Consider the following 13,704-nt stretch of genomic DNA (forward strand, 5'->3'; position numbering starts at 1 on the left):
GATAAAAGCAGTAGCTAGGGGGCAGTCCCGCATAATAGTGATTGAGTTCATGCTCGTGATAAGTGAGTAATAGTGATAAGTGAGTGAGTATGGGCTCCCTTGCCTGGCGTTAAATCCTGCTCACTAGCACTGCCACTCGCTAGCTCAATGACTTTATCTGGGTAAAATTGCTTCATTTCTCTGAGACTCAATTTCCTCATATGTAAATGGGGATAAAAGGACCAACTGCAGATATACATTTAGAGTCCTTAACACCACGCCTAGTACAGAATAAATGTTATAAATGTGAGCTCTTCCTATTCCCCTGTATGGTTCATAGAGAAACAAGAGTGGAGGAAGGAATTGGATCTGACTGGGGATGGATGTTTTAAGGAAGAGTTCGCAGACATAGAAACATTTGAGCTCAGCCTTGAAAGATGAATTCAAGTTTTGTTGGGGCAAGATAGGCAGGAGGGTGATTCCAAGTATAAAGGCCTGGCCCCATTGCTCAAGGTGGGACATATGGGAAGAGCCCTTCCATCTCCTGAGCTCTCAAGGGGTTGAGGGGCTGGCTCAGATGAGATCTGTTTGGCAACTGTATCACTGTTCAACGCCTTCCTCTGCCCACTCTTCTTTACTTCACTCCTCACGAGGACTGATCCCAAATCACACCTCTCTACCCTTCCCCTAAAAAACATCTTGTCCACACATTCCCTCTAAGGGAATGTTTTTTCTAGGAATCTAACCTACGACATCATGAGTGATACTGATTGTAATTTGAAATAGAAAAATATCATTGATGTGTTCAATGTAGAAACCATACTTTGGAGGTCTAGCTGAGGGAAATATACATTAATTTATTCATTAAACCGTCACAATGCATTTGTCCACCACTGTACCAAAGAATATTCTGCATTTGCTTATATCTGAGAATGTTTATTGTGCATACAATCTTGGATAAATGCACTTAATGTTTTAAATATGATTCCTTAATCTTTTCCAAACTTACAGAAAAACTCAAACGAACCTTTTGGCCAACCGAATAAGAACGATCCCTGCTTTCAATAGGATTATATCTGTGTAGGAGAAAGAGTTAAATTAATAAACAATTAAAGACTATCAGATAAGAAAACACTATATAGAACATGAACAATGACAATGTGTGGATTTTGCAAGCAATAATTGTTATAAATGAACAGGAAGGAGGAGGGAGGACACTGATGTTGATTGAAGTTCCTGGGGGAGGTTTCATCAAACAATGCAGAAATTATTTCAAATATAAAAGCTTTACCAATGAGCAAAGGGTCCTTTGCACAAGCATCCTCTCCCTTGGGATCCATGTCACACTGACACAAAGATTTTGTCACCATGGCAACTGGTCATTGAACCAATGAAATAATCAGTTGTCATGGCAACATGATCTCCATCTTACTCCCACCAGGCACCTGTTCCAAAACATCACATCCTCCAAAACCTCATACCACCTTAGTGCTCCTTTCTTCTTTCCCCTAGTCACCCTATTACCCCAGCCACCTATACCTAAGCCCCTAAATTTACAGCTCGATATATATATGAGACTGTGAAAGGCAGAGCAAAGGAAAATGTAGTGTAAAGCTTCACTACAGATGCGGGAATACCTCTAAAGTGTAAGAGTTGAATGAGCCAGAACATTGAGGAAAGAAATCACGTGATGCTTTTCCCCTGCTACATTTTCCTAAGTAAAATTCCTCTGGATTTTGAAACATTGCACTACCTCTGTCTATTCCTTCACTGGCTCCTTTTCCTCTTCCTGTCTTCTAAGTGCAGAAGTCTCTCATGTCTCCACTCTTTGTGCACTTTCTCTAAACTGCACTGTCCGATATAGTAGCCACTAGCCATATGATGGTTAGAGCCCTTGAAATTAATTATAGATGTGCCAAACTGAGATACGCTGTGAGTGTAAATGCACACCAGATTTTAAAGAATTTATACCAAGAAAAAGAATGTAAAATGTCTCATTAATAATTTTTATAGTGATTACATGTTGAAATGATAATTTGGATATGAGTACAATAAAATATATTATTAAAATTTAATTTCATCTGTTTTTTTATGTTTTTAATGTGGTTACTGAAAAATTTTAATTGCAAATCTGGCTCACATTCATGGCTTGTGTTATATTTCTATCAGACAGCACTGCTCTAAACTTTCTCCTTAAATCCATCTCACCCATGCTCTAGGTGTCAAGTATCTCCTTAATGAAATGATTCTAGAATCCCAAATAACAACCTCTCTTCTGAGGTCCAAACCCACATTTCCAATGGCCTTCTGGCCCTTTCACAGATAACCACCAGCTCCTCAGCTCAGCACCAGCAAAGCCAGAAACTTTCCCTCAAAACCTGTTCTTTCTCCTGATCAGCTTTATTAACCTTTTGTATTACTTTCTTATTGCTGCTGTAACAAGTTACCACAAGCTTGGTGGCTTAAAACAAAACAAATGTATTATCTTATAGTTCTGCAGGTCAGAAGTCTGAAATGAGTTGCACTGGGCTAAAATCAAAGTGTCTCAGGGCTGCATTCCTCTGGAGGCTCTAGGAGAGAATCCATTTCCTTTCCTTTTCCAGTTTCTAGACGCAGACAGCATTCTTTGTCTTATGACCCCCTACACTCTTCAAAGCCAGCAATGACTGGTCAAGTTTTCCTCGTGCTGCATCACTCTGGCACTGACTCCCCTGCTTCCTCTTTCGCTTTAAAGAAACTTTTGATTACACCGAGGATAATTCAGGTTAATCTCCCAATCTTAAGATCAGCTGATGAGCAAAATTTTTTTTCATCTTCAGTCTTAATTCCCCTTTGCCATGTAACATAACACAGTCACAGTTTCCAGGGACTAAGGAGTGGACATTTCATCTGAAAAACTTGGGCAGAGAGGGAGAATCTGTGTGTACAGCCAACAAGAAAAGAAATGGTCATCAGAGGAGATCAGAGGATAGCTCTGCTTTCAAGGCGACTGCAGACACATAGGGAGCACTTAAAGGGGCTGGTTTGTGTGGACATCAATGGTCCAACTCCTCTCATAGTTCACAGCAGACTCTACCTCCTCTTAGACTCCTTTCCTGATCATTCTTTCCCCCCAGTTACACCTTCCCTCCATATAACTTTTGTACTTCCTTAGACATCTGTCTTACTCTATTTCATCATGATGTATGTAAGCACTTGGTCTTAACTTCTCTACTAGATTGCAAACTATTTTGTGAACAGGAATTATCTGCTTCACCTTTGTGTTTAACCATGATGCCTAACATGGTACTTAACGCATAGTAATTTCTCAAGACCTATTTCTTGAATGTGGTTGGATGGAGACAACTCATGTTGACTTACAGAGCATGTGCTTTGTCACCACAGCCATGGATTTCCTTAAACAGCGAACACTGCTAATTGATTTCCACTTAACCGATACTCTCTATTCTGTCTTAGAAACATCAGTGTAATCCTAGTAGTTAATGGGCTGCTATGCACTTGAGTTTTATGCTCATTCAGGGTCAACTGTATTTTATTTCATACCCTATTGATGCCAGGTGCACTTGATATTGTAATTATATAACAAGTTAAAATTATGTCAAGCGATGGAATATGAATGTCAAAAGAATGCGGATTTTTTTCTATAAAGACTAAGTTGATTACCCTGGAAATACAAGGAAGTACGGCATCCTAAAATCTACTGACCATTTGAACAAATTAAAGAAGAAAAATTGATCATTCCAGTGAATGTCAGAAAGACAGCAACAAGGGCTTCCCTGGTGGTGCAGTGGTTAAGAATCCACCTGCCAATGCAGGGGACATAGGTTTGATCCCTGGTTGGGGAAGATCCCACATGCCGTGGAGCCACTAAGCCCCTGTGCCACAACTACTGAGCCTGCGCTCTAGAGCCCGCAAGCCACAACTATTGAGCCCACAAGCCACAACTACTGAAGCCTCCGTGCCTAGACCCCATGCTCTGCAGCAAGAGAAGCCACCGCAATAAGAAGCCCGCGAACGGCAATGAAGAGTAGCCCCTGCTCTGCGCAAGAGAAAGCCCGTGCACAGCAACGAAGACCCAACGCAGCCAATAAAATAAATAAATAAATAAATTTATAAAAAAAGACATCAACAAAATTTAACACTCCATGATTTTTACAAACCTTTAAAACTGGGATTTGAAGGGTACTGCCCTTATTTATAGATGAATATGATTGATTACATACAAAATCCCAAGATAATCCACAAAATAAAATCTATTAAAACTAGTGAGGGAGTTTAGCAAATTTGGCATATTCAAGATCAATATGAAGAAATCAGCAGCCTCTCAACATCAGTAAATAACCAGAAATTGTAATAAGAATGAAGATCCCATTCACAATAGTGACAAAAATAAAAAGCTTCCTAGGAATCAATCTGTAAGTGTGTAAGATCATTGTGAAGAAAATTATAAAAACTGAAGAAAACACACACACACATGCCTGAATAAGGCTTCTCTCTGGCACAGATGCTCGCCGTGACCTCCCAAGTGATCCTGAGCTGTGGCCTCCTCCTCAGCTCCGACACAGCTCAGCCTCCGCTGTTGTCCTCATCTTGCGGGGTCGGCCTCAAAGAAGTGGCAGAAGAGCCTCAGGCAGCCGAGGTTCGGGAGTGAGGACCAGAAGATGTCCTGACGGTGACAGCGACCCTGGTCCTGCTGCACCCAGTGGACGACCAGGGAGTTCACGACACGGCCCCTCAGCACCCGAGTGACCTGGGCCGAGGCAGTCAACACGGCAATCTTCCCGGACACTCGGAAACCCATCGCTCACGAGGCATGGCCGGAGAACATCCCGGGGTGCAGCCCACACTTCACGGCCATGAACCAGCACCCCCGGCGGCACGTCCTCGTGGGAGAACTAGGAGTCCAGGAGCCCAGCGCTGCGGTGGCGCCCCTGCTGGACGACCAGCTCCGCCTCCTCAGAGCAAGGAATCTGCATCACCCAGCTTGGGGGCACTGCTGGCGCAGATGCATAAGCCCGGGATTTGCTGACAGGCCCCTTGTAGAAACTCAGGTCACACACGGAACGCTTCCGCCCTTGGTCATCACAGTGTGCACTGTACATGCACCGGTGCCAAGACCAGCAGGTCTTCTGAGGACCCAGGGCTCAGAGGCCAGGGCGATAACGGCCTCAGTTCACAGGTGGTCCGTTAGTCCATCACCACAGAGATATAGGCAGCAACAGAGCAAAAAACAGGAAAGCTTTCTTCCTTCTCCTACCAGCTGGGGAAGGGGTTCAGCCTGTTGTCACCAACAAACTAGGATCCACTTGCTCGTGTGCAGTAAAGCCACCTCTGTCCTCAGGCTGTGGAGAGGAAAGGGCAGCGTTTACACTGCACAGACGTGGAGCCCAGGGTAGGCAGAGCACTAACAACCTGAGCACTTACACTGGGTGATTCAGATCTGACAGTGTTCTCTGTACACTGGGTATATTTACACCCACCACATTCTGTCCACACAGGCAATATGGTATTGACCGAGGTCTGTCATCAGTGAGTATATTTAGATCTGACCGAGGCCTGTCTACACTGGGATACTTAGAACTGACTGTGTTCTCTCTAAACCGTGGACATTTATACATGACTCTATCTTGGCTACACTGAATACATTTGGCCCTAACAGTGCTCAGCCCACACTGAGTACATTTGGAGTAACCGTGTTCTGTCTTTACTGCGTATGTTTAGACCTGACCGAGTCCTGGCTACACTTGGAATTTTAGACCTGACTGTGTTCTCTCTAAACTACAGACATTTATACATGAGTCTGTTTTTTCTACATTGACTACATTTGATTCTAACAGTGTTCTGTCTACACTGAGTACATTTGGAGTCACTGTGTTCTGTCTTCACTGAGCATATTTAGATCTGACAGAGTCCTGTCTACACTGGGATATTTAAACCTAACTCTTCTCTCTAAACTGGAACATTTAGACATGACTCTATCCTGTCTCCACTGAATACATTTGACCCTGAGTGTTCTGTCTACACTGAGTACATTTTGAGTGACCATGTTCTGTCTTCTCTGAATATATTTAGATCTCACTGAGTCCTGTCTACACTGGGATATTTAGACCTGATTGTGTTCACTCTAAAATGAGTGTGTTTAGACATGAGTCTGTCCTGTCTGCACTGAATACATTTGACCCTAACTGTGTTCTGTCTACATGAGTACATTTGGAGTGACAGTGTTCATTCTTCCACTAAGTATATGTAGATCTGACCATGTCCTGTCTACAATGGGATATTTAGAACTGACTGTTTCTCTCTTAACTACGGATATTTACACAAGTCTACCCTGTCTACGCTGAATACATTTGACCCTAACAGTTGTCTGTCTACACTGAGTACACTTGGAGTCACCGTGTTCAGTCTTCACTGAGTATATTTAGATCTGATCATGTCCTGTCTATACTGGGATATTTAGACCTGTTTTTTCTCTAAACTGGGAACATTTACACATGAGTCTATCGTGTTTACTCTGAATACATTTGACCCTGAGTGTTCTGTCTACACTGAGTACATTTGGAGTGACAATGTTCTGTCTTCACTGAATATATTTAGATCTCGCTGAGTCTTGTCTACACTGGGATATTTAGGCCTGATTATGTTCACTCTAAAATGAGTACATTTTGGGACTTCCCTGATGGCGCAGTGGTTAAGACTCCGCCTGCCAGTGCAGGGGACAAGGGTTCGAGCTCTGGTCCAGGAAGATCCCACATGCCACGGAGCAACTAAGCCCATGCGCCACAACTATTGAGCCTGTGCTCTAGGGCCTGTGTGCCACAGCTACCGAAGCCCTCGAGCCTAGAGCCCATGCTCCACAACAAGAGAAGCCACCACAATGAGAAGCCTGCGCATCACAACGAAGAGTAGCCCCCATTCGCTGCAACTAGAGAAAGCCCACGTGCAACAACGAAGACCCAACACAGCCAATAAATAAATAAATAAAAATAAATTAATTAAATAAAATAAAAAAATAAAATGAGTACATTTAGATATGAGTTTGTCCTGTCTACACGGAATACATTTGACCCTGACAGCGTTCTGTCTACACTGAGTACATTTGGAGCGATGGTATTCAATCTTCGAGAGAGGCCTGAATAAATGGAGAGATCTATCAGATTCATGAATTGGAAGATTCAATATCATAAAGTTGTATATCTTCCCAAATTAGTTTATAAATCCAATATAATTCTAAATAAAATCCAAATATGACTATTTGTGGAACTAAACAGACTGATCTTAAAATTCATATAGAAGAGGAAAAGAACAAGGCAATTTTGAAGACATAGAATAAAATAGAAAGATTGTCTCACCAGATATCAACTTAGTTTAAAATACAGGGTTTGAGATGGCCTGATATTGGTATAGGGATAGAATGCAACAAATTGGTGGATGCAACAGAGAAGAGACCGCAGAAAGGGGCTCATGACTATATGCAGACTTGTTGTATTCCAAGGTGGCATTACAAATGAACTACTCAATAAATGAGAAAATTAGTTGTTAAGGATCCAAATAATACACCTGGACCCACCTCCCCACTGGGAGCCCCCCAGTCGCTACTGACATTTCTTTATCTCCTAACACTTCTAGTCACTTCAGTCTTACCATAGAGCAAGAGTTCAGCTTTGGTGTGGCCTCCACTGCTCCCAACACAGCAGAAGACACAATAGCTCTGGTGCTCAGGTCCCACCCTACCAGACTCATGGAGGATATGGCTCGTCTATCACCATCAGGCTCAAATAAAGCTTCAAGCACCATATAACAGCCCTGGAGACTGGCTTCCCCACTGGGCTTGTGTAATAACCCAGAAGTGACTTAACTTCCAATGGAGGAAACTTCAACCAAGAACTGGGAGGAGAAAAGAGACAGCACATAAATTGTTCAACCTTCCTCCTCTCTCTGATGGACTGTTCTGAGGTGTGGCACTTCCACAGAACCTGCTGGGAAGATGTCTTGGGTGACCAAGGCTGGATTTCCTTGGGAAGCTGTGGTCAGCTTGGTAACGTATCAATTTCTATTTGCTTTCTTTTCTCCCACACCTCTCTTCCCTTTTCTCTAATTATTGCTGCCCTGGCATTGCCCCTCTCGATACTTTAGTATGTAAGTGGTACCTCAGGCTCAGCTTTTCAGAAAACTTGGGGTAAGATAACATATATACAGAAAAAAAAAAAATCTAGGTTCCTATCCCCAAATCATACCGAAAACCATATCTAAGTGAAACAAAGACCTAAATGTGAAAAATAAAGGTTCAAAACATTTTGAAGAGAATGTAAGGAGAATCTTTCTCTCAGAATAAGCAAGTATTTCCTAAAACCCAAAAGCATAAACCATGACAGAAAGGATTGGTAAATGTGATTACCTCTATTTTAAAAACATTTATTCAACAAAAATATGACATGAACAAAGATAAATTACAAGCTGCAATTTGAGAAAGATATTTGCAATTCATTTAATTGACATAGGTATCCAGAATTTAACGAAATTTCTGCAAATCAAGAATAAAAGATAAACAATAGAGAAATGGGCAAAGGACAGAAACAAGCAATTCCTAGAAGAGGACATCTGAATGGCCAATAAACATATGAAAAGATAATGAACCTCATTATAGATGAGGCAAATCAAAATAAAACCACTTGAGATACCATTCCACACCCACCTAACTGCGAAAAAAAATTTAAAGACTGATAACAGGAGTGTTCCACATAGAACAATGAACTCACTCACTGCTAGGGACAAAAATTGTTACAACTGTATTAGAAAATAATTTTGACAATATACTTGTGAAGATGTGCATGCTCTTTGACCCCAAATTCCATTTTTGTTATATTTGCTAGGCTAGAGAAACTCTCACATATATATACACAAGAAAATGTATGAAGGAATGGTCACTGCAGTATTGTTTGAAATGGGAAAAAAATGGAAATAATCCAAATATGCAACCAGAGAGAAAATAAGTTTTGGAATATTTGCAAAATAGAATACAATGCAGCAGTTCAAATGAGTAAACTAGAGCTACAAATATCAACAAGGATAAATCTCAAACACATAATGATGAGAGAAAGATACAGTATGATACCATTTACACACAGATTCAGAACGTAAAACAAAGCCATATGTATGTATTTATTGGTACACATATTACTAAGTATAAAAACGCATGGGGGAAGCTAAACTCTGAATTCAGGATAGTTGTTATGGATGGGAGAGTGGAATAGAAATGAAATCAGTGTGACTTGTGCAAGAGGTTTCAACTCTATCTGTAATATTGATTCCTTTGTGAAAAATCTGAAGCAAGTATGGCAAAATGGTAGCATTCACACAGCAGCTGAGTGTGGGGAACAGGTGTCCTTTCTATCTGTCTCCTATGTTTGCAACATTTCATTAAATTGTTTTTAAACTTAGTGGAATGCTTTGAAAAGACTCAATAAAGACTGAGTTACTGAAAAACAAAAACAAAAACTATCATTGAAATAAATGTGGGCGAAACAATTGTAAAAAGTTGGGTAAATAATTCTAAGTCAAGTCCTGCACACAGATCTCTTTCCCAGGTGTGTTTAAGTTCTTCCTCCACTTTAAAGAAATCCAAACTGGGACTTCCCTGGTGGCTCCGTGGTTAAGGATCCGCCTGCCAATGCAGGGAACATGGGTTCAATCCCTGGTCCGGGAAGATCCCACATACCAGGGAGCAACTAAGCCTGTGTGCCACAACTACAGAGCCTGTGCTCTAAAGCCCGTATGCCTAGAGCCCATGCTCCGCAACAAGAGAAGTCACTGCACTGAGAAGCCCGAGCACCAGAACGAACAGTAGCCCCACTCTCTGCAACTAGAGAAAGTCCGCGGGCAGCAACAAAGACTCAACTTAGCGAAAAATAAATTTAAAAAATAAATAAAATCAAATCTTAAAAAAGAAAGAAACCCAAACTGGAAATCATAAAAATGCATATTTGTGAGTGTGGTATGTTCAAGAAAGATAATGCAGGACTCCAATCCATGGACGCATTCCCAACTTTGCTTTACATTAAAACATTGGGGAATGAATGTATATAAACATGCTTGAAGTTAAGATAAAGTAAATATACATTTACTTTATCTTAACTTCACATTTTGTGACTTCTTACTATAATTGAATGATTCCATTTCCAGTCCTGATCCTGTTGGATAAGAAGGCTTCTACTACAGTCATTCCAGATCTGCTAACATATATTAAAAGCCTCTGTGCTCTGCATCAAACCGGGTGCAGATGGTTCCCTGAACCAAAGGGCGAGGGGTGCAAACGTCTTGGGCAGAGGATAAAATGGGAACAAATTCAGCAAAACATGGGCAGGAAATAGAGCATGGATTTCTCCTACTAGAAGGTGTAGGAGGAAGGGAGAGAGAAGGTTGGGAAGATAGTTTATGGAGATACTTAAGAAAGAGGTACTTGAATTTTGTCTTAATCGCGATTTCAACATTACTGTAGTTTCCAAATTGAAAGCATTTTATTCAGTGTTGTGTCAGAAAGTTGTTGTGTCAGAAAGTAGTCATCTCCAGTTTGCAAAGCACTCTGAATAAGCTTACGCTGATGTCTTTTCTAAGAATAACAAGTTAAGTGGGATAAGAGTTACCTCTTTAATCTTCTATAATAATTGGTAAATGGTCATATTTCTTTTTAAATAAATTTTTATTGACACAAAAAAATTCACACACCTTAAAAAAATAAAGACATTATAAATTAGGCCATGGTTCCCTTTGACCACTACCCCAAACCTATTTCCCCCTTCCCATGTATAATCAAAGTTAAGACCGATAACTCTTAGAGCTAGCATGTCCAAGTTCGAATCCGGATTCTGCAACTTATTCATGACTTTGGACAAGTTATTTAACCTCTCTTCATCTTAGAGTTGTTGTAAGGACGGAATGAGTTAAATCTTACAAAGGCCTTAGACCAACTTCTTTTAATATTATAGAAAGCACTCAATAGCATGTTAACAGCTATCATTCACTATTATTCAGTTCAGTAGTATCTCAGACTTTCTCTTATGTTTTAAATACGACATACCTGCAGATAATATTGTTTTATGTGAGTTTGTTTTTACTAAAGGCATCATATCAAACATACTGTTCTGCAGCTTTGTTTTGTCACCCAATAGTAAATCCTGGAGGTCATTCTCTATACATAGAAATCAACATTTTCTTTTAAATTTTGCATAGCGAGTCTACCTCTTATAGACCTTAGGCCTTTAGACTGTTCCCAGTTTGTCCTATGATGACAGTGCTACAGTGAACACCTTTGTACAAGCGTCTTGTGCACATGGGTAAGTTCTTTACTCTGGTAGATGCCTAGAGGAGGAATTCCTAAATCACAGTATACACACATTTTAAATTTCAGTCTATGCTGCCAACCTGCCCTCCAAAGAGGCTGTACCAATTCATATTCCTACCAGCAGTCTCTTTGAAAATTACCCATTTCACCTTTGTGAAAGTTTTTCATATCCTTTCTAATACAATGTTAACAATCTTTTAAATTCCTTAACAATCTGATGGGTGAATTTTTTTTTTTTTTGGCCACGTGGTTATGGGATTTTTAGTTCCCCAGCCAGGAATTGAACCCAGGCTCTCAGCAGTGAGAGTTTGGAGTCCTAACCACTGTCCTGCAAGGGAATTCCTTAAATTTTTTATTTTAAATTAAATTTCCCCATTTCCTAGGAGAGTTGGTCAAATGTATATTTTAATATATATATCGGCCACTTGTGTTTCCCCATCTTATCCCACTTAATTTGTTATTCTTAGAAAACATTTGTGTTTCTGTTGGTATCCTATTTTCTTTTCCTTTTTAAATTAATTATATCAGGTTTTTTTAATACATTATGAATCTTAATTGTCTGATTCTTATACTATAAATATTTTCTCTTAGTTTGTTACCTGCCTTAAGCTTTAGATACCATAAAGGTATTTCTTGTTTTACGGAAGTTTTTATTACTGATATAGTCAAATGTATCACTTTTCTTTTAAACCTTTTTTCTGTTTGAATCTTCTTCTACAAGATTTTCCTTACTCCTAAGACCATAAACATTTCTCTACAATTTTTTGCTAATAAATTCATAGCATTTTTTAAAAGAATCTTTCTCTTTTTTTTTTAACTTTCTTTTTTTAATTTATTTTTTGGCCACACCACAAAGCATGTGGGATCTTAGCTCCCTGACCATCCAACTGGCGCCCCCAGCAGTGGAAGCCCAAAGTCTTAACTGCTAGACCGCCAGGGAAGTCCCTCATAGCATTTTTTATATTTAGATTTTTAATTTATCAGAAATGTATATTTTTAGTGGTATTGGTAAGAATCCAACTTGAGGACTTCCTAGGTGGCACAGTGGCTAAGAATCCGCCTGCCAATACAGGAGACACAGGTTCGATCCCTGCCCCAGGAAGATACCACATGCCGCAGAGCAACTAAGCCCGTGCACCACAACTATTGAGCCTGTGCTCTAGAGCCCGTGAGCCACAACTATTGAGCCCATGTGCTGCAACTAGTGAAGCCCACGTGCCTAGAGCCCGTGCTCTGCAACAAGAGAGGCCACCGCGATGAGAAGCCCACACACCACAATGAAGAGTAGCCCCACTTGCCACAACTAGAGAAAGCCCATGTGCAGCAACGAAGACCCAACACAGCCAATAAAATAAATAAATAAATAAATTTATATTAAAAAAAAAAAGAATCCAACTTGACTCTTTTCCTCAAAAAGGATTTCCAGTTGTCTCCAACATCATTTTTTTGGGTGTCAGCTTTATTGAGAGATAATTCACATTTAAAATGTACAATTTAGTGTTTTTTAATATATTCACAGAGTAGCACAATCATCGCTACAATAAATTTTGGAACATTTTTATTGCCCACAAAAGGAACCTCGTACCCTTTTTACCCCAACTCTTCCTGCAGCCCTAGACAACCATTAATCTCCTTTGTGTCTCTACAGATTTGCCTGTTCTGGACACTTCATGTAAACGGGATCACACAACATGTGGTCCTTTTGTGACTGGCTTCCTTCACTGAGCACGACGTTTCAATGCTCATCCATGCTGTAGCACGTGTCTGTACTTCACTCCTTTTGATTATCAAATAATATGCCACTGTATGGCTATACCACATTTTAGTTATCCATGCATCCGTTGATGGACATTTGGGTTGTCTCTATTTTTCAGCTGTTATGAACACTGCTGTGATGAACATCATGGCCCCAAGCAATCAGTGACCTGGTTCCTGTCACTGTAGGTTAGTATTCCCTTCTCTAGAATTTAATATAAATGAAATCATATAGTATGCATCCTTTTGTGTCTGGCTCTTTTCACGAAGCATATTGTTTTTATGATTCACCCATGTTATTGTACATATCTGTAGTTCACATGTTTTTATGGCTGAATAACATTCCATTGTGTAGATACATCGCCAAATTTTTAAATTTTCATGAAATCTAATTTGCCAATTTTTAAAAAAAGTTTATGCTTTTTGGATCTTATTCACAGTGTGCCTTTAAAATGTATTCATTGGGGAAACTTTCCCTTCCATTCCAGATGGATCTTGGGCATTCAAGTGACTCTCAGATAATAAACGTTCCCATGGTCATGACAGTCTCTGTTCAGGCGTTAGAATGCCCAATTCGACATGATAATCAAAATGTCAAACTTTCTTTAAAGTGAAAACTCCTCTCCTCC

Source organism: Hippopotamus amphibius, chromosome 1 (genome assembly GCF_030028045.1).
Source record: "Hippopotamus amphibius kiboko isolate mHipAmp2 chromosome 1, mHipAmp2.hap2, whole genome shotgun sequence".
In the NCBI taxonomy this organism is placed as follows: domain Eukaryota; kingdom Metazoa; phylum Chordata; class Mammalia; order Artiodactyla; family Hippopotamidae; genus Hippopotamus; species Hippopotamus amphibius.